Below are 23,517 nucleotides of genomic sequence, written 5' to 3'. Positions count from 1 at the left end.
TATTTAATGCTGCTGCAGCAATCCAGTGCCTCAAAACTGCAAAGACTTACTGCCCTGAGGTCAGTATTAGGCAAAAGAAGAGGGGAGAAGGACAAGACAGGAGGATGTTTATATGCCTTGTAAGTTCAGAACATTTTCTTCCAGCAAGTTGCACATCTTGCCAGCCAGAACTCAGAGTTTGGCATACATATCAGAAAATATTATGTCTAAGACTTCGGATTTGTATTCATTTACTTCAGTGTAGACAACATTAATTTACTTGATTGGCTGTTTCTGTGGTAAATCTAGTCACTTAAGAGAGAAACAACATTCTAAACATACAGACATACAACACATTCAAGAGTTGAGACTTTAATTGCAACTAAACTGAAGGTCTTACTGCCCACGGTTTAGTAACCACTGAATTGTTTTAGATCTAGGTTACTTCATTTTCAACTGATCTCACAGCTGCACCTCATTTTTGCTCACTGCTCACAGGATTCTCCTTATTTACCTGCCGACACACACACCTACTTTCTTGCCTTACAAGCAAGCACTTGTAAGTACTCATTCAATTACTTCTACTACTTCACCAGCTGACTTAAATTGACTTCTTAGTCCAGAGAGTTGCTCTAAACTCAGTCTTGTGCAGCTGATTTTGACACAATATTCTTCCTTGCTATACTCTTCAAATTCAGTAGTCATCCACTTTGCTCAATTCTTTTTCCAGTGAGGTCCTCACCTTGAAACATAAATTTCATGTCAAAGCTCCATGCAGGCAGAAGCTTGTATTTTCAATTTAGCAGCCTCTTATCCCTTCTAGTTGTAGAAGTAGCTCATGGAAGAATTTAGGGAGTAGATAAAATAACATACTGAAAACTTCCTAGAAAATTTTTCTGCAACATTTCCTGAATTCTCATCATGTCTCCCTTCTTCCAGACAGCAATTTTCTATACACAAACAAGGGAAAACTATACTCTCCCATGAGCTGCAAGGTGTTGTAAGGTACAGTAAGGTGTATGCACTTCATCTGCATTCATGCAAATCCTGGGTTGCTCAGCAGCAGGAAAGCACTGAGCCTTAAGGAACAACAAACTTTTCCAACACAGGAAGACCAAGCTACCATTTATTTTCTTATCTGCTTCCATTTCTACCTTCCCCCCATAAATAGCCATAAGCTGCCTACATGATTTAAAGATGCCAGAGCGCACTATGGCTCACTTGCTGCACTGCATCTGATGATGTAAAACTCACGTGGTGACTTGTATCAGATTAACTTCTTTTGATACAGACACCACACAAAATCATATGGAATCATATATTAGGCTGGACTGTATTCCTTCTGTATTCTCCTTTGCCAATGCTAAATTAAAACTAGAAAACTACACACAAATGCATGCACAAACACTAGAGCAAATTCAGTACATACAGAAAAATCTTCAGGACAAACAAGACTGTACAGCCTCCTAATACTGTGACATTACCTCACTGTTAAGAAGATGGACAAGCAGGTATCAAGGAACTTTCTTCTGACTGTGAAGAAATGATTTCTACATCTCCTCAGGCACAGAATTTCTACAGATTTAAAGAACTGCATCACTTTTGTCACTTCTCTCTGAAGACATTAATAAGGTATCTATGGGAAGACAAGTGGAGCTTAACAGAATACAGAGGCAAACTCTCTTCAGACCAGATGCCTTTTTGATGTAGGGTTCAACTGAAGTACAACAGTTAAAGTCAAAATGATTAAAAACACCTTGGCTGGAAAGGATCTCTTGAGATCATATGGTCCAACCACCTGCTGAAAGTAGAAGCTCAGATCACATTAGAGATCTCTCATTCTGAGAAGTGACAGCTGCCACCCACGATGACAGAACACACACATACTCTGAAAGCTCTCCTGCCCCTTCGGTTCCTCAACAGCACAATCCAGTAACCTGGACTAGGATGAGGAAGTAAGGAAAATAAGCACATAAGTTACAAATTTCAAAGGAATCCAGTCTCTGGAGATACTATAGATTTAGGACTAGCTCACATGTCCTTTTTTACACTGAGTGAATATGACAACACACATGCTGTTAATCCAGAGATTCTTCCAAATTGCCAACAAAAAAGAGAAAAGCTGCAGCACAATACTCTTCCTAGATTCATTTACAGTGGAAGAGTTCTTTTTAATTCAGCTACTCTACAATCATTCTAGTGGAAGCATTTCTTAGCCATTTCAAAAATACCCCACATACTAAAGAAAGGAACAGATACTGCAGAAAACTTCTCAAATACCAGGAGGCCATAAATACACCCAAGCTACAGACTCAAAAGGAAAAAAATAATAATAAATCAGTAAAGAAACTGGAGTTCCCCTCTGTTCCACTGACTTTACAACAAACAGCCTCAGAAGATTATGGCAGCCTCTGGGCCCTGCTGCATTAGGAAGTCACCTTGCCCTTACCCAGCCTATCAAGAGCTTAGATCTTGCCCAGCCTTTCAGCCAAGAGAGTGGAAATGCCAAAGGTCACCTTCACAGAACCAGCAAAACAGGTGCCTTCAAACCTGAAAGGATGTAACCACCAGGTTTAGAGTCTCCAAACTGTATCTATGTTTATATGTCTGTAATGACATACAAAGATTGGGAAGAGAAAGCTTGGCATGTAAGAGAAAGAAGAAGAGCCAAAAATATCTTCATTTGTGATCTCACGGTTGGAACTAGGGGGAACTATACTGCTACCTGAAAGTTCAAATATTCATTACCTGAAACTGAAGATTTACAAGTTCCCACAGGAGATAAGAACACTGAAAATGCCTCTGAAACAATGCAAACACTGTTTGCCAGAGGAATGGCCAGGTTGTTAGGACTGTGATCAACAGGTCATACATGCCATAATCCCAAGCCAGAAAAGCAGCATCCTTACCTACTGACTTCTCTCTGGGGAAAGGACTGGAAGATACCTGTGCAAAACACACCACAGTCTGAGAACACAGTCTGAGGAAGTCAGAGGTCAAGTATTGTTTAAGGAAAGATCTAAATACATGCTATCACATGCTCCAGTGTTGATAAGAACAGTTTTGTGACAGTGATTATGAGTTTTAGAAGATGAATGGTCTCCTCTGCTTCAAGCAGGTCAGTTGAATTTGAAGTCTGAGATTGCAGAGACCTTTCACGGGACCTGGTATGGAAAAGCAAACTGGAGATGTCTTCAGCGACCCAGAAGAAGCTTAAAACCTTGTTCCATGAAGATTACCAAGAACTGACACTCATCATTCCTTTAGCAACACAACAGTGAATTGGCCTAAATGCCACAGCCAGAACCTCAGTGGGTCCTTCTGGACTGTGGAAAAGTCAAACTGAAATAGCAAGTGGGGCACTACTCAAAATTACAGAGCAGTACAGCTGCCACTAGCAGTCAAGTACAACCAATTTGTCAGCTCAAGAACCAAGAGAAGCCTATGGATTGTCTGGAGGGGAGGGGGGGGGAAGAAGCACCTGCAAAAGTTAAGACAGCAGAACATTCCCAATTATCTGGATAGCTTAAAGGAACAAAAAAAACCTGCTCATGTTCTACTCTGGATATGGTTGCACAAGATACACGGGCAGGTTCAGGTCTCAGGTCTGACTGTAAAACTGGTGTTCCCAGTTCATGGTACACAGGAATCCACAGCTTCATTTCATCACTGAAGAAAAAAAAAAAATCACCATATTCATGCACTGGGAAATTGGACCAGGAGTAAATCTTAACTGAGTTCTTGCAAGCTGGCTAAGGGGCCTACCCAACACTAAGATAGTGAAAGCCTTTATCTCCTATAGTCATTTCTTCTGGAAGACCAAGTATTGCAGTTTGAGGAGAAAAAGTAAAGGAGTTGCATGGAACAAATATAATGCTCTCTTGAGGGCATCCCTCTTCAGTTCTGCCACCTCACTGCTTTGTTTCTCTTATGTTCATCAAGAACATAAATACTACAATTTGTGTCACTCTTTGGACTGCACTTTGGTTCAAAACACCACAAGTGTCATTCAGATCTTTGATCCTCATCCAAATGAGAAGTTAGGAAAAATAGAAAGCATTTCATTTTTTCTCTTGCTTCTCTATAGTTTTGCATTGTATATTAGAAGTGTTGTCAACAGCAACTATTCCTCTTGGTTTTGAGTATATCAGTAATGGAGTTAATTATAAAAATAATCTCTTAGAACATTTATTCACAACTTCTTTCAAAGAATTTGCCCTTGTAAAAAAATTCAAATAATTAAGTTGTTCTTCTCCAAATAAGCCAAGTTTGTTACCCTTCCATGTCACCATTTGTAACATGTCCAAACTAGTTCACTGTAAGTTTTCCCCCAGTGTATGGTTTGACTTGAATTCATTAATGAAGGAAGATTCAGAATGCTCTCTCAGTGGCAGAGGGCCAGGACTCAACACTTCAAGAAAATATTTTCACCTTTACAACACCTGTAGTTTCTCAATCTGAATTCAGTGTTCTATTTCATGCTAGTTTTTCAGTCAGCTACACGTTAAGTTCTGTTGCATAATTCAGTCAACTCTGCAGCACTTAAATTTTTTTCTATGTACAAATATAAAGATTATCAAAAGCATAAGAACCCAGAAACTTCTGAATCAATCCATATTCAGTAAAAGAACAGTCTGATCAGGATAGCTGCAAGTCAACCAGACACAGCTCAGCTTAAGCAGCAGCCCAGAGGTATTCAAGCCATGCCAGTAACACAAATAATTGTCACACCACATGGAGAACACACAAACATAGCAAATGTTCCCTGCAAAATAATGAACGAGGTTTCAGCTCTTTGTTGACAGGTCTTTTTCGTTTTAGCACAGCAATGGGAAAGGAAAAGTGAGGAACAAATGCATTCTAAGTTTGTTCTGCTGTACACTTGTGTCACCGAGCGAAATTTCTCTGCCAAATCAGATTCTACATCAAGAGCTTGACTTCACCCCTACAGGAACTTGAAAACTACTGTTACTTACTAACAAGCTGCGAGACAGCAACATTTACACTATGAGAGTCTCAGGATGCAATTCTGCTACCTGGTGCTCAAACAGGTGTGGTTCCAGCTTGTTAGCAGCAATGAAAATAACAGTTCTTTTCCTTTTTAAAATTAAACAAAAGCACATCTCTCCAATGAAGAAGAACATATTTTCCAGCAGCCAAATTCTGACCAAAACTCTGCTGTTTGTACCCAGAATGAATTGATGTGAATTCTTCATTTCTTGCAGACTCCCAATAAAAACCATCACAAGCAATAAAAGTAAAATCTTATCTGACCTTCACTTTTAGCTTATCCATCCTCCTTGTTTAGTAGAAGCCAGAAGTCAGTATCTGTGTGGTGGCTTAACCTTTCACTAACATAAAAAAACCACACTGCCTGGCAAGAATGAAGGAGAAGATTCTCTGCAGAAGACAGGAAGGAATTTGAATGAGGAGCTTTTACCTTTCTGTGAGACATGAATGAAAGCACAGACTCCTTCATGAAGAACAGACCAGTGACACTGCCAGAGGAGAAGAAAACTACAAGGCAGGTGGTCAAGCTAAGAGCAAGTAAACAGGTGCAGCAAAGTTGGGACAAGGGGCATTTACTACCAGTGGAAAAAAAAGAAAAAAAATCAGCTGAATGATTAGTGCAAATTTCAGTTTAGAAGCTTGCTTTCATTACTGTCATGTAAGTAAACCAAGTAGTACCCAAAATCATCACTAACTCCCAATCTGCCCTGCCCAGTACTTAATACCCAGCTGCCTTTGAGCTGCATAGCCCCATTTACTTCAACATTATGAGTCTGAATGCAGAACCTCCTGCTAAAATACCAAGCCTCTTCTGTATTCTAATGCCACAGACCAGATGGTGTCTTATTTGCAGTTTGCCATTCACCTGCATCTGGCACACACAGCCCTTAAGCAAAACCAAGTGCAATAGCACAAGACAAATACTGATATGGTACAAAGCCATGTCCTACCTGCAGAGCCTGTTAGACAATACAAGCCCCAAGCTGCAGCATGGCAGGTTGCCTGAGCCCTGCCAAGTTCCTAATCAACTTTTGCCAAGTTGTCTTAAATTACAGAGAGACCTAGTGAGCTCAGTGGCTAGTAAAACATAGTTTGGTCACCCACAGTCTAAATTAACACAAGATGATCTCTGCAATCTTCTAGACAACTAGAAGGGGGGAGTCAAACAAAAAAACAAAAAGCAAAACTTTAATTAGCCCCTAAATTGAAGAAATTCAGAGACCAGATCTCAAAAAAATTAGTGCTAGAAGAAGAAACAAAAAAACAGTTGACTTGTACATGCAGATTAGAGAAGTGCACCACAGATAAACCCAAGATTACAGGTCTAAGAGCATTATGTAGATCTACCTTGAAAACAAGGTAAAGAGGGAGGAGATTGGGTCTTCGTTTTGATCATACCCAGCTTCAGCTTTTAACTGGTCTACACATAGAAATATCAAAACCTGAGAAGCCTGTTCACTCACACTAGCATGTCTTAAGGAGAAACACTTAAAAAATAAAAACAATTTCAAAAAAATAATTTATGTGGAAGGGTGAGTACTCATCTGTTCTCTACTCACCTAGAACACATCTCAGGTTTTTGCATCTTCAAAATATAATTTAGACAAGTTTTAGACAAATCAGGAGGCTTTCAGGAGTTTTCCTTCAGTTCTTCCACTCACTGATACTTAGCACTGACTCAGGCTGATGTCTCCTGAGGCCTCCTTTCCCACACTGCCTTAAGCAGGTTTTGCCATCCTCCCAAACAAAGACTTCTATCCAAGTGCTACACAAAAAAGGTCATAGGCCTAATGCATAGCAAGATTCCTACGCCACATGATACAATCTGGAAAATGGTGTAATTGCAGTTGTTGAGGAAGAAACCCAATTAAAACAGGTTAAGTTTCCGGCTTCCTCAGCACTGGATCTGCATATGGATCTTTAGCTGTCACAAGAATACTGCAACAACAGACAAAGGGATTGAAACACATTTATGTTTTCTAAACTGGGCAGTGCTCAAAGCAGTGGTATCTTGGAATTATGTGCCACAGAAGCTTTTCCTCCACCAAAAAAAATGTATGCATTTACATTAGACCTTACAGTGATGTCATTAAGAGCAAGCTCTAATGCACATACCAAATCACTGACACAGGCACAATTAAAGACATTTACCTTGTATGAAATCATGAACTGAACTACCTACCAAACAGCTATATAGAGAAACAGAAGTTCTGTGTAAAGATGAACAAAAGGAAAGCACACCCCAAGAAACACCTGTTAAACATTAAGGATTAAGCTGTCTTTAAGTTGATCCTATCATTGACAGGATCATGACTTTACAGTGCTGAGAGCTATTCTTTCATGTTAACTACACAGAACAACATACAATATTAGTTTCCACAACTGTATTTTAGGGAGGTTCAAGCTTTCGCAGTCATGGGGAAAGCTGTCAAAAGGCAGAGCTTTATAAAAGAATTAAACAACTTTATGGCACACTTTATTGACAAGTGTCTACCCCACTCCACACATACACATCTTTCCAGCATTCAATAAATAAAACAAGTTTGTGGGAACAAGGTACTGTACATGGAAATTACAGAGTATGGGAAAGGCAAATGAGTATCTCAAGAACCTGAATACAGAAGGTTAAGATGCTGAACTTATACTAGAGCTCTTTCAAGTGCTTTTTAGCAGGATGCCAGACTTAGTCTTAATTTCAAGCTAGACAAGAACTCACCATCACTGCATCTTGACACAAACAAAAAAAGTCTGCTACAAATTCCTCACTTCCTTCACATATGTGCAAGTACCACCAGGTCGTTTTTCTGCTTTACCTCACCAATGATTTTTACCTCATCTTTCCCAGGCTGCCCACACACCTTCCTTGCACAAGCAACAAACGTAACTACGCCCATATGATACAGTTCACTAGATCAACAAGTTGACACTAATGAGGTATTTTTCCGAGGGTCATAGCATGGCCAGGTTTGTCAAAGTCTGAATTCCTTGTCAATAGTCAATCACCCAAGAGATGCTGCCTAAATCTCTTCAATGTCTTTTGTTGTCTTCAGCTAAACTGCTGCTCTGATGTACTGTAAGGATTCACAGAGTGATATAGAATACATATGAGAAGAACAGTTTCTCCACAGCTCCAACATATTTGGAATAAGCAGAGCTGTAAGCTTTCTATAGCTTGAGCAAAATGATTATTTAAGAACTAGATATTACAATAGCTGATTTAATAAGCCTTTGCTCTTGCAATTTGTTGTGACCCAATCAGAATACTCAAGAGTTGTCTCCTATACAGGTGACCTTTCATCCTACACTAATGTTTAACTATGCCTTACGAGTAAACCTACAACCTATTGCCCCCAAACAACACATCAATTCTGGCCTTGTCTAGGATTGAAAGAGAAAATGGCAAGAAAGAGAGGAAAGGAAGACAGTGTTTCTCCCAAGAACATCAATGATAGAACACGCTGGAGCAAAGCCATCTTGCTACACTCCTAAAAGACATTTTTGCAAACATGAAAATAATCCCATACTGTTAATATGACACTGAATTGGAAGCAAAGTTCACTTAACGTCTATGCAAGATTTCTTGTCTTTCTGGTTTCTTTTTGTGGGTTGGGTTTTTTTCCTTTAAAAAATATCCACAAGACACTCCAGAACTACTCCACATCATACTCTTTACTATTTATTATAAGCCATCTAATAAAATGCACTAGTAAGGAAGACAAACAAAAGGATATTTAACTGGAGAGGGCACCTTCATCACAGTGCAAGGCAGAATAATTCTCTTTACAGCATCTGAGTAAAACACACACAGAGAATGAAGTGACTTCAAGGAAAGATAAAAGAAAGTATATGAAGCAGACAGGCTCGTAGAGGGGAAAATACCTGTAGGCCCAGAAGTGAGCAGTTTCTTCCTTCCCGCCCCTCAGCACAGTATGTTATCATAGCAAATATAAAATGAAGGTATTTCATAAAGGCTGCAGCCTCTCTTAATGCTATACTGCTTTGTTAATTAAAGATACTCACCTAGGAGCATGCACATCCCCATCCAACACATGATTAATGCACAAAGAAATGTTCCACTAATACCAGTATCTTTACTACCTCTCATTCCCCATGTCAAGTCTTGAAATATATATTTTCTCCCATAAACTACTTCCTAGCACCTCCAACCCCCAAGAGCTACCAAAGTTGCCAAATTCATTGCACCAACTTTGGCTCTTTTTTCTAAGCTTTTCAAATTTTATTTGTATGTTTAATTTGTATTTAAAGGCTCTCCTGGCAGAACAATTTTGGGACGCAGATACTGTGTACTGCAATCTGAAAACAGCCTGATCTGTGCAGCACAGACTTCTTCCACAGAACTGAAAGTGGATGAAAACACTGCTCGCCAAACTTGCAGTTATCTACCAAGAAATAGTTTCAACTATTTTCTATTAAATGTAAATTTTAACTAGTAAGAAAGTGGAGGGTATAAAGCATCTAATATTGAATTTTCAAATCAGCAGCCTGGTGTTGTTTTTTTCATATATCAAGGACAGCATATGCCATAGGCATATTACTAACATGGCAATATTTATTACATTAAACAGCTGCATGATAACAGCCTGAAAGTTTCAGGCATACTTTTTTAATTTTTAAGAAAAACACTTCAGATGTTGTACTGCAATCTGTGCTTTATAATGATACTTTTTTAATAAAATGACAGCATAAACATTTTTATATATTCAAGTATGACAGACATTCTGAGCCAAACACACCTGTATTTTTTTTAACTCCTAAGCCTAGTAGTGATTACACTTCCTTGTAATTTTCATTCAAGGTTTAACTTACTACTGAAGTTACAGTAGAGACAAAGGAGAGAAAACAAGCAGGCCAGACTTGAAGGCAAGTCTGCAGCTCTCAGTCTGCACTACGCAGTTTCTCAGCTGAGCTCCATCTTCCAAAGAGTACCAGGTACTGACGGAAGGCAAAAATCCCAACTACACTTCCTGGGAGACATCCTAGTGAGTGTGGTCATCTAGATAAATTAGAAAGTTAATTCCTCTAATCCAAAGCTAAGTGAAAGTCCTGTGTACTAAGCAGAAGGCAGTCTCTAACTATTACATATATTTATCCAAATAAATATCCAAACGTCATCATTTCAAACCCCTTCCCTTACACAAATAGCTCAGAGGGTACAGGGACAGAGTACAATCATTAGCATCATTCCTATGCCTGTGCAGACCATTTTCATGTTAAAAATCAGCACATGAAACTTAAGGATTTGGTCAAATATACAGACTGCATCTGTACAAGTTGATACAGACAATTTAAAACCTGATACTTTGATCTATCACAAGTTGTCACAAGTAAAACTCTTCAAATTCTGCTGAAGCAACCTGAAATTACAGCAGCTTCTCCTCCCTGTCCCACCACAAACACTACTCCAGTCTATGCAAGCACAAAGAACAAAGCAGCTTAGATGATAGCCATCACAAATCTGTATTTTCGAGTTCTTTCTGTCTCAAAGCAGGGCCACCAACCCTCCCAACAATGCAGCAAACACACACCAAGAGTGGATGCAACTCTAGTTTGTTGCCATAACCCAGAATACTATTAAGTAGTAACAAACTACCTTGATTTTGGACATATCTAAGCTAAACTCAGACGTTTAAATCACTATATTCTAGAATAGGTTAAGTTTCTGCTTCTGGCTGCCACAGGTCTGGGCTTGCAGAAGTCACTTCCTGCTTTTGATACTGACAACAGAGAGCCCAAACCCCTCTGAAGGAGCTTTTCAACAAGTCAGGTAACACACAGAAAGCAGAGATAGGGACTTACAAGCCCCAACTCAGCAGTGTCTCACACGAGCTACATGAGAATCAGAAGAAATACAGCAAATTGCATCTCCTCTACTTGTCACACCCAGTGATCTCCCAGCAGCATTTGTGACTCCATGGGCACAAAACTCTGGATCCTTGAATCCCCTGCCTCAGTTGTTCAAGGCTTAGGCATGGCAGGTTAACATCTTTAGAATGCCCTCCCTTAAGGGACACAAACGGAGATCCCCATGGGAGCAACTAACTTTCATGGCACAGCTGTAACATTTATGACAATGCAGCCTGAGTCAGTGGTATGAAAACTTACACACACTTTTGCACCTTATTTTTTCTCCTCCTGTTAGCCTTCAGCTGGCATTTTAAGTTCTCCAATCTAAAGTGATACAAAAATACAATAAGTAAGAATTGTCCCTTCACTTTAAAAAACAAACAAATAAAAACAAATCACTACTTAAAAAGACGTCCTCTTAGTGTTGACAGGATTTCCGGGAGTATTTCTCTCCTTTCCTAAGAAAGAAAGCCTGGTTTTTTTCAGGTACTTTTCACAGGACAGCCTTCCTTCCCTATGGCAGTAATGCCACAAAATGGTATTTGTTTGCTCTATGAAGGTATGTAGATAGACACTGTCACTGAAGCAGAGTTTAGCAAAGAGTACAAGCACTCTTTGATGAGGACTACAGCTTCCACCCCACCAGCTTCAAAGCTGTGTTACAGCAAACACACTAGAGCAAGAATATTTTTGGCTAAAGTACAGTTATGTCTGAACGATGGAAGGACTTAAAATATTCACAGCTACTCTGAATGTTCAAAGGCTCAACATTGAGAAAAACAGCTGAAAACGAGTGTCTCTGTAAGCCATGGGTGCTTAAACATTTGTAACACTTGAAGGCAGGTAGTAATGTTTAACTTGTAATGATATTAAATCTTGAAATCCTAGTTCAGTAATAACATCAGTAGTCTCCAGAAGCAAAAGATTTTTTTTCTTTTGACAGCAGAAGTCAGGACACTTGCTACTATTTCCAGGCTCACAAAAGAGAGGTCATTCATTATTTTATTTTGGTTTTGTTAAACCCAAAACTATTTAAACAACCAATTGCTGTTAAGTAATATCCAAATAGAATGCATCACTTATGAGTTTAACAGAAAGTGTTTGTAATGATGGAAGACTATTAGCCACAGAAGGAAACTATGAAATAAGATGAAAGCTTTATTATTGTTACAGCCTTGCTTATTTCCATTTAACTACCCAAGTGATAAGGTTATCTAAACAGACCTGTTCCCTCAAAACTACCCTTTTCTTCCAAACTAACAAAACTTACAAGTTCCCTTTCCTCTCCTCTGTCCCTCCCCCAAAATAGTAAGTATGCATCAAATATTTGGAACAGTAATTATTCTCAAGAGACACTATCAATGCTATGAAGTAATAACACCAATCAATATGGAGATGCTGTGCTTCAGAACCAAACCCAAAAAGTCTTGCTATGAGCCAAGCCCATGTCAGTTGACAAAAGCATTAGTGACTACATGTTCCAGTTCCTCCCAGAATGGTACTGGAGGGGAATGGAAGAGGTGAAGTGTGGAAGAGGCACCAAGGCTTAGGTATATACACCATTACAGAGTAACCAAGAATTCTCAATGCTTTTTTTTTTTGCTGAAGTGGTTATCTGGAGTACTCTATCCCATCCCAGCTGGCCTTGGTCAAGAGACATGAATTCCAACCGAAAAACAGTAGAGTGCTCTTAGAGGAGTTAACTAATAAAGCCTTTATTATTTAGCCTGGCAACAAGATTATAAATGCTTTTTTTAAGTGCCAAGGGTAAAACATCAACAGAAGAAAATAACTTAGAAAGAGAGGAGTGTATTGATACAGTTAGCAGGCAAAGAGTTATGAGAAACCTTCAGGCTGGAAATAAGACAACCCTAAATTTTGAGAAACAACATGCTGAAAGAATATCCCAGGAGGAATGAAGAATTAAAAAAGCAAGTATGAAAACACAACCAATGCATGCACTTAAATCTAACTCTAAACTCAGCCATCTAAAAAGCAGCTAAGTGATATATCAACAACATTAGCAAGTGATAAGTTTTGACACTACAAGGTCTCTTACTAAGCTCCTGCAGAGTCTTCATTGTCCTTACAGACAACAGACAAATAAGTTCTGTTGTTCTTCAAGGCAGAGAGATGTTGCTCAGGACCGAGACATTTGGGCAGAAAAATCTCTTTAAAGGCTCAGTTCCTAGAAAAAGCTTGTTCCCCCACTTTGATCTTTTTGCTAAGGAAGTAACTGGAACACCATTCTTGTCATCACAACACCCGTTCTTTCTCAGAAGGTATAATAAGTCAGAGAAGACACTGCAAAGAAGCAAACCTATATTATCTGCAATCTGCAAAGTTTTTCTTGTCCTTCTTGTCCCATGGGACCTACCACTGAAACTCTGCTATGACTGAGGAAAGAAAACTTGTCCTCACACCTTCTCCTGGGAAGGAGAAGGGAAGGCAGAAGACAGCCCTCCACAAAGCAATTTACTGCAGTAAGCAACAAGTTCTAGGATTTAAAAATAAAAAACCACAAACCATATACCAGACTTTTGGACAGGGTTAGTCTGTGCAGAGGTTGTTTATCCAGCTTGATCCTTCAATTGCTGTGTCACTCTGTGCCCATATGTTCAGGTTTGATATCTGCCACATGTGTGGGGCGGGGGGGGGGCAGGGGGGAATATGCCAGAGTTAATATATTCTGGAAACCAAACCAACTCCTCGATTTGTTGCACAGAGCTCCATGTAGAACCAGCAGACAAAAACACAGGAATGCTATCAAAGTGCACCAGAGAAATTCTGTAATTGAGTTACTAACATTCAAGACAACTGATATTTCAGAATGGGTTACAAAACAGAGCAAGTCAAAATATTATTTGAACTCTGCTATTAGATCAATTAGTAATATCACCTGTTATGTAGTTTTGATTTGCCATCTTACTGAGCTGACTTTCCAAATAGAATGACATCATTTTGGTGAAGGAAAACAATATTGCAAATCTGCAAGTCTAAGGAAGAAATCATTTCTTAGTTGATAGGCAATAGCTCTTTGATTAAAACACACTACTCAATTTTGTGATGCAGAGTAATCTACTTGGCTTGCTTCTGATTAAGTTTTTAACATGCTCCAACACCACTAAAATACAAATAAAATTAATTGCATTAATAGTACAGGTGAGATCTAACAGAGTTTCCAGTAAATTCAAGTGGATGTGAAACTGCAGCAACAAAACAGATCCCACAAACAAGTAACAATCAGACTGCTGAGAACAGGTTGAGGGAGTTGACAAAGTGTTTCTGTGACACTACAGGTGTTACCAGCAGGAATCATAGTTAGCATTTAAGTGTAAGATCTCAATCTGAAAGAACCTCAGATTTCACTCGAATAAAATACATAAAGCAAAGAGTTTTAAAAACTAGATGATACACTACATTGTTTATCCACTGACCTGTTACTAATAGGAATCTGCTTTATTTAAGCTACAAGAATAGTTTTAACACCTTTTGGCTAACTCTGTGACAGAGGAAAAAGCCTGAAGCACCCAGGGAATATACTTTATTCCAAGCAATCTCTGGAAGCCATAAACTATAGCAACAAGTGTGTCCACTGCATTGTATTTTGGAAGTGACAGATTGAGATTACTTTGCCTGTCACTTCAGTGGAGTCTCACAGGTGACTTTACTTTTAAGTGTACTCTCAAAAATTAACATCACTACATCTCTATTTACCCCAAGTTTCTAAATATACAGTTCTCAGGTTCTAGCTCACTTCAGTCCTTCTGTATACAGCACAGTAAAGTTGGAATATTCAGTGCCCACTCTGTTCCAACTCCACTTTAGACAGTATGTAGAGAACCCCTAAGCTATTAAAAAAAAAAAGCATAACCAGAGTGCTTGAGTATTTAACATTAATAGAAGGCATTTAAGTGGTACTATTCCTTCACATACTAAATTTCACAAAATTCATCTTTCCTCTTCAGTTACTCTGAAGAGAGCTCAGTTTCCACTCACTTCATGAAGCATTTAAATATGCAGACTGAGGTGTGCAACAGCATTACTCTTAAAATGCTTCTTCCAAATTCAAAAAGTGCTGATGAAAGTTCTGAGGGGGCTGTCAAGAGTCCAGGATAAAACATGGCTATGTTCAGTTGCAAGTCTACAAATATGCAGCAGAACTGTATCAACTAAAAGCTGCCATACAAGAAATTTGAAGAACGCATATTTGTTATCTTATTTTTGGCAAAGAAATATATTTGTTCTTCTGCCAGGCTTCTTGTAACTCAGGAAGGGAATGAAACTAACTTCTTTTATCCACAATCTTATGATATAATGCAGTTCTTCATTTTTATTGGTAGTATTTTATAGTAGAAAGTTATCTGCTAAATACAACAGGCAGGATACTACCACAGTAAGACATGGCAGCATACACTGTCATCACACAAATATGAAAAATATTGTGGAATAGACTGCAGAAGATCTCTAAAGCACAACTTTTAACACTGGGAATCCTGGCTTAAAGTTTGCCAAAGTTATGCAGCTTCCATCACTTCCATTAAATCAGATTCAGCTGAAATTGTGTTTTTTCCAGCTATTTAATTTAAAGATCTGAAACCTATCTACCTACCTACCTAGGCACATAGCTTCTTCTCAGGTGCTGTTCACTCGGGCTTATTCACACAGTTTGACTATGACTGCGTGTCCTTGTTCAAGTGAGCAATTTCCCACCTTCCCTTCACCCCAATACAGTGGATGAGTTCATCAAGCCATCACAACTGAAACAACTGCAAAGCTCAAAACAAGTGAAGTTTTAAGGAGAAGTTGCAGTTCCCAGTCAGTAACTTGATTACTAACGCAGTATATCCTGAAAATAAAGAGGAAGGAAACTCTCACTCTCAAGGAAGGCAGAATTCCAATTTAATATTCAGCATACAGCCAGTTAATATGCACCTTCAGTTACTTTCTTCATTAGTTCTCTTTAAATGCACAGCCACATCTCACCTGTGATCAGAAGATTCAGTTACCTTGCACACACTTTCCAGGACAGGACATTCTCTATACTGAATAAGCTAATTACATAAGGGATTTGACACATCTTAACACATAAGGGATTTAACCACATCTTACAATATTACCTTGTCAAAAAACACACATCTACCACATATTCCACAAAGGTGTATGATGTAAAGACAGCTTCTCCTCACTAACTTCAGGAGTTAAAGTATGCAACTAATAATTACACCAGCATCAAGGACATTTAATTCAAGTCCCTTGATAGGTGGGAGGGATGCAGTTGTGTGCTTTTTCTTTTCTTTAGGACTGGGGGAAGGCAGGCAAGGGGGATGTTGAAGTCCACCATCACTAGTGTTACTATGCATTGTTTCCATCTTTCCTGTTTTGGTGCCTCAACTCATTTATGTTGCTCCTGCTTCTACAAAAAAACCCATGCTTTCAACTCAGAAGATACTACATAAGAGTGTATTTTTTATTTCCATGTTTATTTACCTGTACTTCTACTTTTACATCTAAGCAGTCTTGGACTAGAGCAGAGGTACAGAAGAGACTTCAAGTACATAAAAGCCCACAGTACAGAGATAATTTCTCCCATCCAGAGCCGATAAGACAAACCATAACAAGCTCAAAGTAAGACAAGTAAGACAGAAGTCAGACATGGAGAAAGATGAGGGAAAACAAAATAGCATACTTGCTTTCTAAAACAAAGATAGCTTAAGACTAGATCTTGGGGCACAAGTTTGTCACAGACCTATTTTTCCTAATAGTTTTACCTTTAAAAGCTACTCCTGAAAATTCAAAGTAAAAAATTACAGTTACTGCTCTGCATTAATAACAATTGATATCAGCCATGCTTCAAACAGCCAGCCACAAATCTAAAGGAGGTGCACATTGCTGGTATTGAGTCTAATGCCTATCTCAGGACTAGACAGCCTTCTGAAAGTTTAACACCTTTGTTCTCAAAAAACATACATACACCAAAAAATAACGTTTGTATTCTTTCATTTCCATCTTTACAAAAGTCTAGCAAATATTTGCCCTTCTTTACAATAAGTGTATATATTTGGATGTCATGCACTAGAACAAAGGTTGTCAGTAACAAGATGTCTGACATGAAATATACTTTGCCTTTCAGATCTTAAAACACCCTTCTTGTTCAACAAGTACCAGGGACCTCAGCTTCCATTTTGAAACACCAAATTGCTCCCTACAACTCAAGGTTCACATTCCAGAGGATGACTCAGACCCTTTCATACCTTTTATGAAGGTCAGATCTTTGCAGTTCAGTATGTGCACTTCATTGTGGACACTATCAAAGCAGACTATTCAGAAAACACTGAGAAAATGGGATTTCCCCTTGCTCCATGAGCCAGCACTGTATTACTACGCACTGTGGAATCCTTCCAGTTTCTTCTCCACACATACCTCGGTAGGTTTGTTGGGTTTTTCCCTTTCTCACTCAAGAAAATGGAGCTCTTTTTATCAGTTGTGATCAATGACAAACTTTATTCAAAGGTAGATAAAATTAAACGGGAGAAGGGCCAAATAACTTCCAAGCTCCTTTCCAAACTGGCTTACTACATGAATCTTGACAAGAGAAGCTTTTCTGGAGCAATTGAGGGCAACTATGGCTTGAACACCATTGTTCATGCATGACAACTGCATCTTCGATATAAAGTCCAGTATGATATCACCATGATTAATTTTTTTATTATATGCCTAACTCTTCCATTTTTCCTATATAAAAGCCTTCACTTCCAGAGTTGTCTCTCTCCTGCTCTTACATGGCAGTTTCCTGCCATATTTGCACTGAGCACACTCATGAGTCAAGTAAGACTGGCAACAGTCAGTACATTGCAAGAGGAGCCTTATTATAGACAGTGAGAGCAAACAGATTGGTTCTGAGTGCTCCAACCTCGGCTGCCAGACAGAACTGAAGGAGAACATGACTGCATATTTACACAGTCAGATTCTACCAACTTGATGGCAGGATTAGGAGGACAATTGCTCCTCAAAACTAAACTCTGAATAAAGCAACCGTTGCTGGTATCTGAAAGCAGGCAGTGGAGAAGCCAGTTGACTTAGTCCTGCCTATCACACAGACTGTACACTTGACATGTAGCTAGAATGTCTTTATTTATGGAAGACTGATTAACTTTAAAGCACTAATTCAGCATTTTGGTAAAAAAAAAAGACATCCTGAAACAAGCAGCTACATACAAGCATTTTTGTCATTACTGATCACCAGTGTGAAGTCTGAAAATAGTTTTGCTCCTCGAAAGGCACTTCATTTCATGTAAATTGGAAAAAAAAAAATACATCAGGAGGAAAAAAAAGAGTTAATGTGGCTTTGTTTTGCTGTTATCAACCTCATACCCCAAGTTAAAAGTGAGCTATGAAAACACTCGAGAAGAGGTTGCTTTATATACTGCCATGAATCTGTTATGATACTATATATAGATTAAAATATTATGAGCAAATTCAAAGTATTACTTCTTCAGAAAAATAAACCTACTGACCCAAAAGTAATCTGCTACTCTTAAAAAAAAAAAAAAAAAGCCAAAACAACATGGATGCACTCCTGTCTTCAGAGTCAGTAATGAATGGGGCAGTGACAGCTTGATGAAGAGTGTCAGAAGTCCACAAAGTGCTTTACAGGGAGGGTTACTAATTTGACAGGTGATGAACAGGACACTGCTCATCAGGCCAACGGGAGATGGGTCATGTTTTTGACAATGCAGTAGTACACCATGGTGTACAACTTTGGGATTTGATTATACTTTGTCACAATAATTTAACTTCAGTGTGACAAAAGACAGACTCATGATCAGAAGTGTTCTACATGCTGCTTACTAATTAGCTTGTTAGAAAATATAGCATGGCCTATAAATATAAGATTAACACAGATAGTTCTGAGATTCACTTACACTGCAAATTAAGTACAAACACGTAGTTTAGTCAAACAGTAACTTTCCTACTAACGCTTCAGCTTCATTACTTAGAAACAAAAGGAATTTAGTGAGGTTATGTTTCTGGACTGTCATGGAGTAAATACCTGTACTTTTCAGTGCTGAAGGACCCCCACAAAAACTCATCATGTCTCCATTCATGGCATTAAAGCCAAATGCATTGTTTTTACTACACTTCTGCAGAAGAAATAGGGTCTTTGTTGCCTACAGCTATAGGCCTCAAATTTAGGCATGAGTACAAGTTCTCGTTACAATTTTTTTTCTGTAATATTTACATTCTAGTTTTGAAAACACTTAAAACACAATATACAAAAAGAAAATTAAAAAATGAACTTGTGCATGATTCCTGATTGGGAATGACAGTTGTGATTATTCATTTACTGGGAAGACGCAGGTTGATTCCCTAATGGTCACTCTGGTCTGATGAACTTTTGCAAGACATCAAAAGACTCCATTTTCATAAGCTCTTACTCAACAGGTCAGCCCTCCTCCTGAAGTAGATCTGCTATATTAATAAGTAGTAATGTCACACTGTGGGTGACCTACAGTTTTTCTATTAACAGATAAGAAATGTTTATGTTACTACCTATGGAACCATCTGGAGACTGAAGACTTAAAAGCTGTTAATTCAAGTTTACTACTCACATTTTTTGCAGAAATACCCAAGGAATGGAAAAAAAAAAATCTGATTACCTATATTTCTAACACAATAGAATACACCAAACAATAAAAAACTAAAAATACCTTTCCATTTAAGACCAAAACCAGCGTATATGCAGAACTGAGCCATTCACAATCAGCTGCATTTTACAAATATAGAAACTATTACCAATTAAAAACAAATTTCTGGAAACTTGAATTATTATTTACAGAATTTACTCATCAGAACACTTTTTAAACTTAAACATAACAATGTTGATATCAGTTGCAAAAACTGAAATACTAATATTTTCATAAATACATTTAATTCCTATCAATATTTATTAAACAGGCTACCAAACAATAGAAAGCTATACAGTTATTTTTCAAGCACTGCTTTCATGTCCATTATGCACATTTTTATATATGTATGTAAAATAAAATGTTCAAAAACTTTTAGTTTAATGAAAAACTTAATAAATCACAGCAATTGCAGAAATCAAATACCAAAAAAAAAAAAAAAAAGAAAAAAAACCCAACACTGTACAATTAGAACTCTAGTCTTGGGAGTGGGAGAGAAGAGAAAGAACTGGAAAGAAGAGACTATACAAGAAATAAACAGAAGTAATCACAGCAACGCTTGCTAGCTTTTAAAGTTTTACAAAAGTATATCCACAGTGACAGTTCCTCTAAGAAAATCCTGTAAAATTAATTTAAGTGTTCAGAATTCCTCTTCTTTCTCATTATCATAAATGTAATTCAAATTTATCAGGTGGCAACTACTTAACTCCTCTTTCTGACAACCTTTAAAGCACCAGGAAGCTCAATATTCACAATACACACAATACCTTAACTGTGAAAGTTACCCTGTTTGAGCAAAGTTTTGCGTTACTGTTGGAAGCTCTGTATCAATATTATTTCTGCTGAACAAGGCAGGAAATAAAAAAAAACTGAACAGTCTTTTGGAGAAAAAAAAAAGTATTTCAAATAAAAATTATTATTGGATTGCTACACATAATAAAAACACTCCCAAAACAAACTGCACACTCTCTAAAAGCGTTCTTAAGTTGCACGCCAGACTTACAGAATAAATTTAGGCCAGTACCAAGCACTCATTTCTTCCCCGTGTGTAAATGCGACACAATCAGGCCTCACATGCAGGCCTCTCTCCCCAACACAGGCAGGACCTTTGTTCGATACGTCGATGTTTTTCCCTCAAAGCCCTTGACATAACTTTCTATTCTTTCCCCTATTATTTTCCGGTTGCCCGTCTAGACTTCGGGACTGGCGAGCCGTGCGAACCCCCGGCCGCCGGAGAGCCCGTGCACTCGGAAAGGGGAAGGGGGAACAATAAAAAAGTTGGACACAGGAAGACGGGCCTGCAGGTCTGTCGAGAGCCCTGGCCTCGGATCCTCTCCCAGCCCCGGATCCCGGGGGCACCGCCGGGACCCCCCCTGCCACCAGCACCCCAAAACCTGCCCCCCTGCCCAGCCCCCCGAGAAAGGGGAAGGAGGAAGAGCCAGGCAGGAAAGGCAGAACCCAGCGTTTGATCAGCCTCCAAGTACGACGCATTATGCAAGCAAACGCCAAGGACCAGGCAACTTGCTTCTCGACTGAAAACAAGAAAAACATCGCCTAAAACATTTGGCTGCGAAAATAACCCCCCTCGTGAGCAGCCAGCCCCGGGGCTCCGACCCCACGGCCGCCTCTGTTCTCTGCCCACCTTCTTCCTCCCCCCCAAAAAACCTTGTGAAATATGGACGACGGCCGATTATTTGGCATTTTTATCGAGCCGGGCAGGGACGAAAGAAAGGGGAATTGCTGTTTTTTCCTTTAACATATTCGATAGCTCCTTTAGGGAAAAAAATAAAAAGGGGGGGGGGAAGAAAGGGCCATTGGGGGAAAGGGGGCCCAGCGGAGTGGGGGAAGGAAGACAGGAAAGGGCATCGAAATCGGCACGGGAGTGTCAACACTGACACTGCCCTTTTGTATCAGCAACCACACAAGGCCCGCGGAGAGGCGGCCGCGCTGCCCCCCCCCGCCGGGCGGCCCGGGAGAGCCGAGGGGCGAGGGCTGTCCCCGCAGCGGGCCCGGGCACTGCCTGGCCATTTTGTCAGCTGCGTTTCCACCCCTTCCCTCGGCGGCGAGGGCCCCACTCCCCCCCTCCGGGCCGCCCCACACACACTCACCAGCGCGGCGCCGTGTCGTTCCCAGCTCCCCCTCGCTCCCCCCCCCATCTGCAACAATGCTCCGGGATGGCGCCGCTCCCCTCCCCCTGCCCCGGGCCGCCAGGAAGGGCAGCTCGGCTAATGCCGGGGATGACACAACAGGCCCTGCCCGGAGGCTGCCGAGGGGCCCAGCGAGCGCCCCGCCGCCCCGCGCCCGCCCCCGCGGCGCCCCCTGACCGAGCGACGGGGCTCCGGGTACCTAGTTTGTCCCGGTGCGGCCTCCGCAGACGCTCCGTGCCTCCCTCCTCCCGGCAGCAGCCGCCTCGCTTCCCTTCAATTATCAGCTGAAGCCGCAGCACCGAGCGGCGCCTCGTCCGCCGCCTCCGCCGCCGAACCCCTTCCAGCGGCGCGAGGGGGAGGCCGCGGGACTACTTTCTCCCGGCGCCGGGGCCCCGTCGGGGCCCGCGCGCCCCCCGGGCCGGCGGGCGGCCCCTGCCCCGGCTGCCGCTCCCCGCGCAGCCCCCGCCGCGGCCCGGACCGCGGCCCGCTCGGTGCGCTCGGTGGGGCCGCTGTCGGCGGCCGGTATCCCTCCGCCGGGGTCGTCACCCCGGGTCCGCGAGAATGTCCGCCCTCGGGGCGGGCGGGGGGCGGCGGGGCCGCGGGTCTGCGCTGGCACCGGCGGCGGGGGTCGGACCCTGCCCGGCACCGCGGCGCCGCCGGGGCTGCTCCTTTAAGAGGGGGCCGGGCCCGCCGTGACCCCGCGCGATGTCCGCCCCTTCCTGGTTGCCATGGGGACCGCCCGCCGGCGTCCAAAATGGCGGCGGAGCCGCGCGGAGCTGCTGCTCCTTCCTCCGCCCGGGAAAGAAGGAAGGCGGCCGGGGCCTGTCCCCGGCTCCTGAGGCATCAGAGGCTTTAGCGAGGGCTTGTACTTGAGCAAGGAGCTCCTCTGTGCCGGGGCAGGACGGGGGTCTCCTGTTAACGCCGGGAAGCGAGCCGGAAGGCGCCACCAGTAAGTGCTGCTGGCCGGGCCTCCTGAGGGCTGGGAACGCCGGGCCGCGGCCCAGGGGTGTGGTGTCGGTGAGTAGCCGGGCAGCAGGTAAGGGCTGGGTACAAAAAGGGTTATTTCCAAGCGTTGGTGAAAGTGTGTCTAGACGAGGAGGCTCTGTATATGGGAGATTCCTTCTACCTGGGAAGGGGCTCTGGGTGAAGACCAGAGGAAAGGGGGAAATAAAAATCCTTCAAAATAGTGAGTTAATAGCCTTGCAAAGAAGTATATTCTGTGATTTTGTAGCCTTAAAATAGACCTAAGTCTACGCTCAGAAATGCCTCACAAATAAATGAGGTACTAACGTTTAAAGTGAATAAGTAACAAATCCTTAAGTAATATCGCAATATTCCTCCTAAAATAAGTCTAGCTGCACTCTCAGAATAACTAGATTAAGGTGGGGAGTAAACAATAGTCTAATCTGTCATTCCAGGAATATAAAATTAAATTGCACATCTGGGAACGGGAAGGCTATATATATTTTCCACATGGTACCTGAAGATGTTTGTGTGTCCTGCCTAATGCCTGTGTACGTGACTGGTTTTCCAAACAGGGGGAAAAGCAATGTTAAATATCCTGGAAGAGTTTTTTGAACTTTTTTTTTTTTAAATATGCTACAAAATGTGCACTATGAATATTTTTCAGAATACTCTAATAGGAATTATCAATGAGGAATACTGAACTGTAAACAAATGAGATTTAACAGATCTCATTATGAGTTTATAAGGTTATGAAATAAAACCGCAAATATTCTATAATTTTTGTTATCTTTTTTACTTAGTTGACTGAGAGATGAACACAAATGCTTGTGTCTGGCTGGACATACTGATTTAGAAGCTGTAAA

The 23,517-nt window shown here is 40.8% G+C and overlaps 1 protein-coding gene across 6 annotated transcripts in view; it reads right to left on the bottom strand.

The window, feature by feature from the left end:
- The window catches only part of TRIP12 (thyroid hormone receptor interactor 12), an 81,216-nt gene extending 59,187 nt beyond the window's left edge, over positions 1-22,029 (bottom strand). For 3 of the 6 annotated variants that reach the window (XM_027686207.1, XM_027686201.1, XM_027686208.1), the window contains exon 1: positions 21,888-22,028. The gene's annotated coding sequence lies outside the window, so the exon portion shown is untranslated. Of the gene's footprint in view, positions 1-11,118; positions 11,179-13,380; positions 13,474-21,649; positions 21,669-21,887 lie in introns of those variants that run through there. The other 3 variants (XM_027686203.1, XM_027686204.1, XM_027686202.1) reach the window with 3 other exon arrangements.
- Between the last annotated feature and the right edge of the window lie 1,488 nt (positions 22,030-23,517).

Source organism: Neopelma chrysocephalum, unplaced genomic scaffold (genome assembly GCF_003984885.1).
Source record: "Neopelma chrysocephalum unplaced genomic scaffold, ASM398488v2 Primary Assembly neopelma1_70, whole genome shotgun sequence".
Classification (NCBI taxonomy): domain Eukaryota; kingdom Metazoa; phylum Chordata; class Aves; order Passeriformes; family Pipridae; genus Neopelma; species Neopelma chrysocephalum.
The sequence above is the reverse complement of the archived record's forward strand: the minus strand, read 5'-3'. Positions and strand labels throughout refer to the sequence as shown.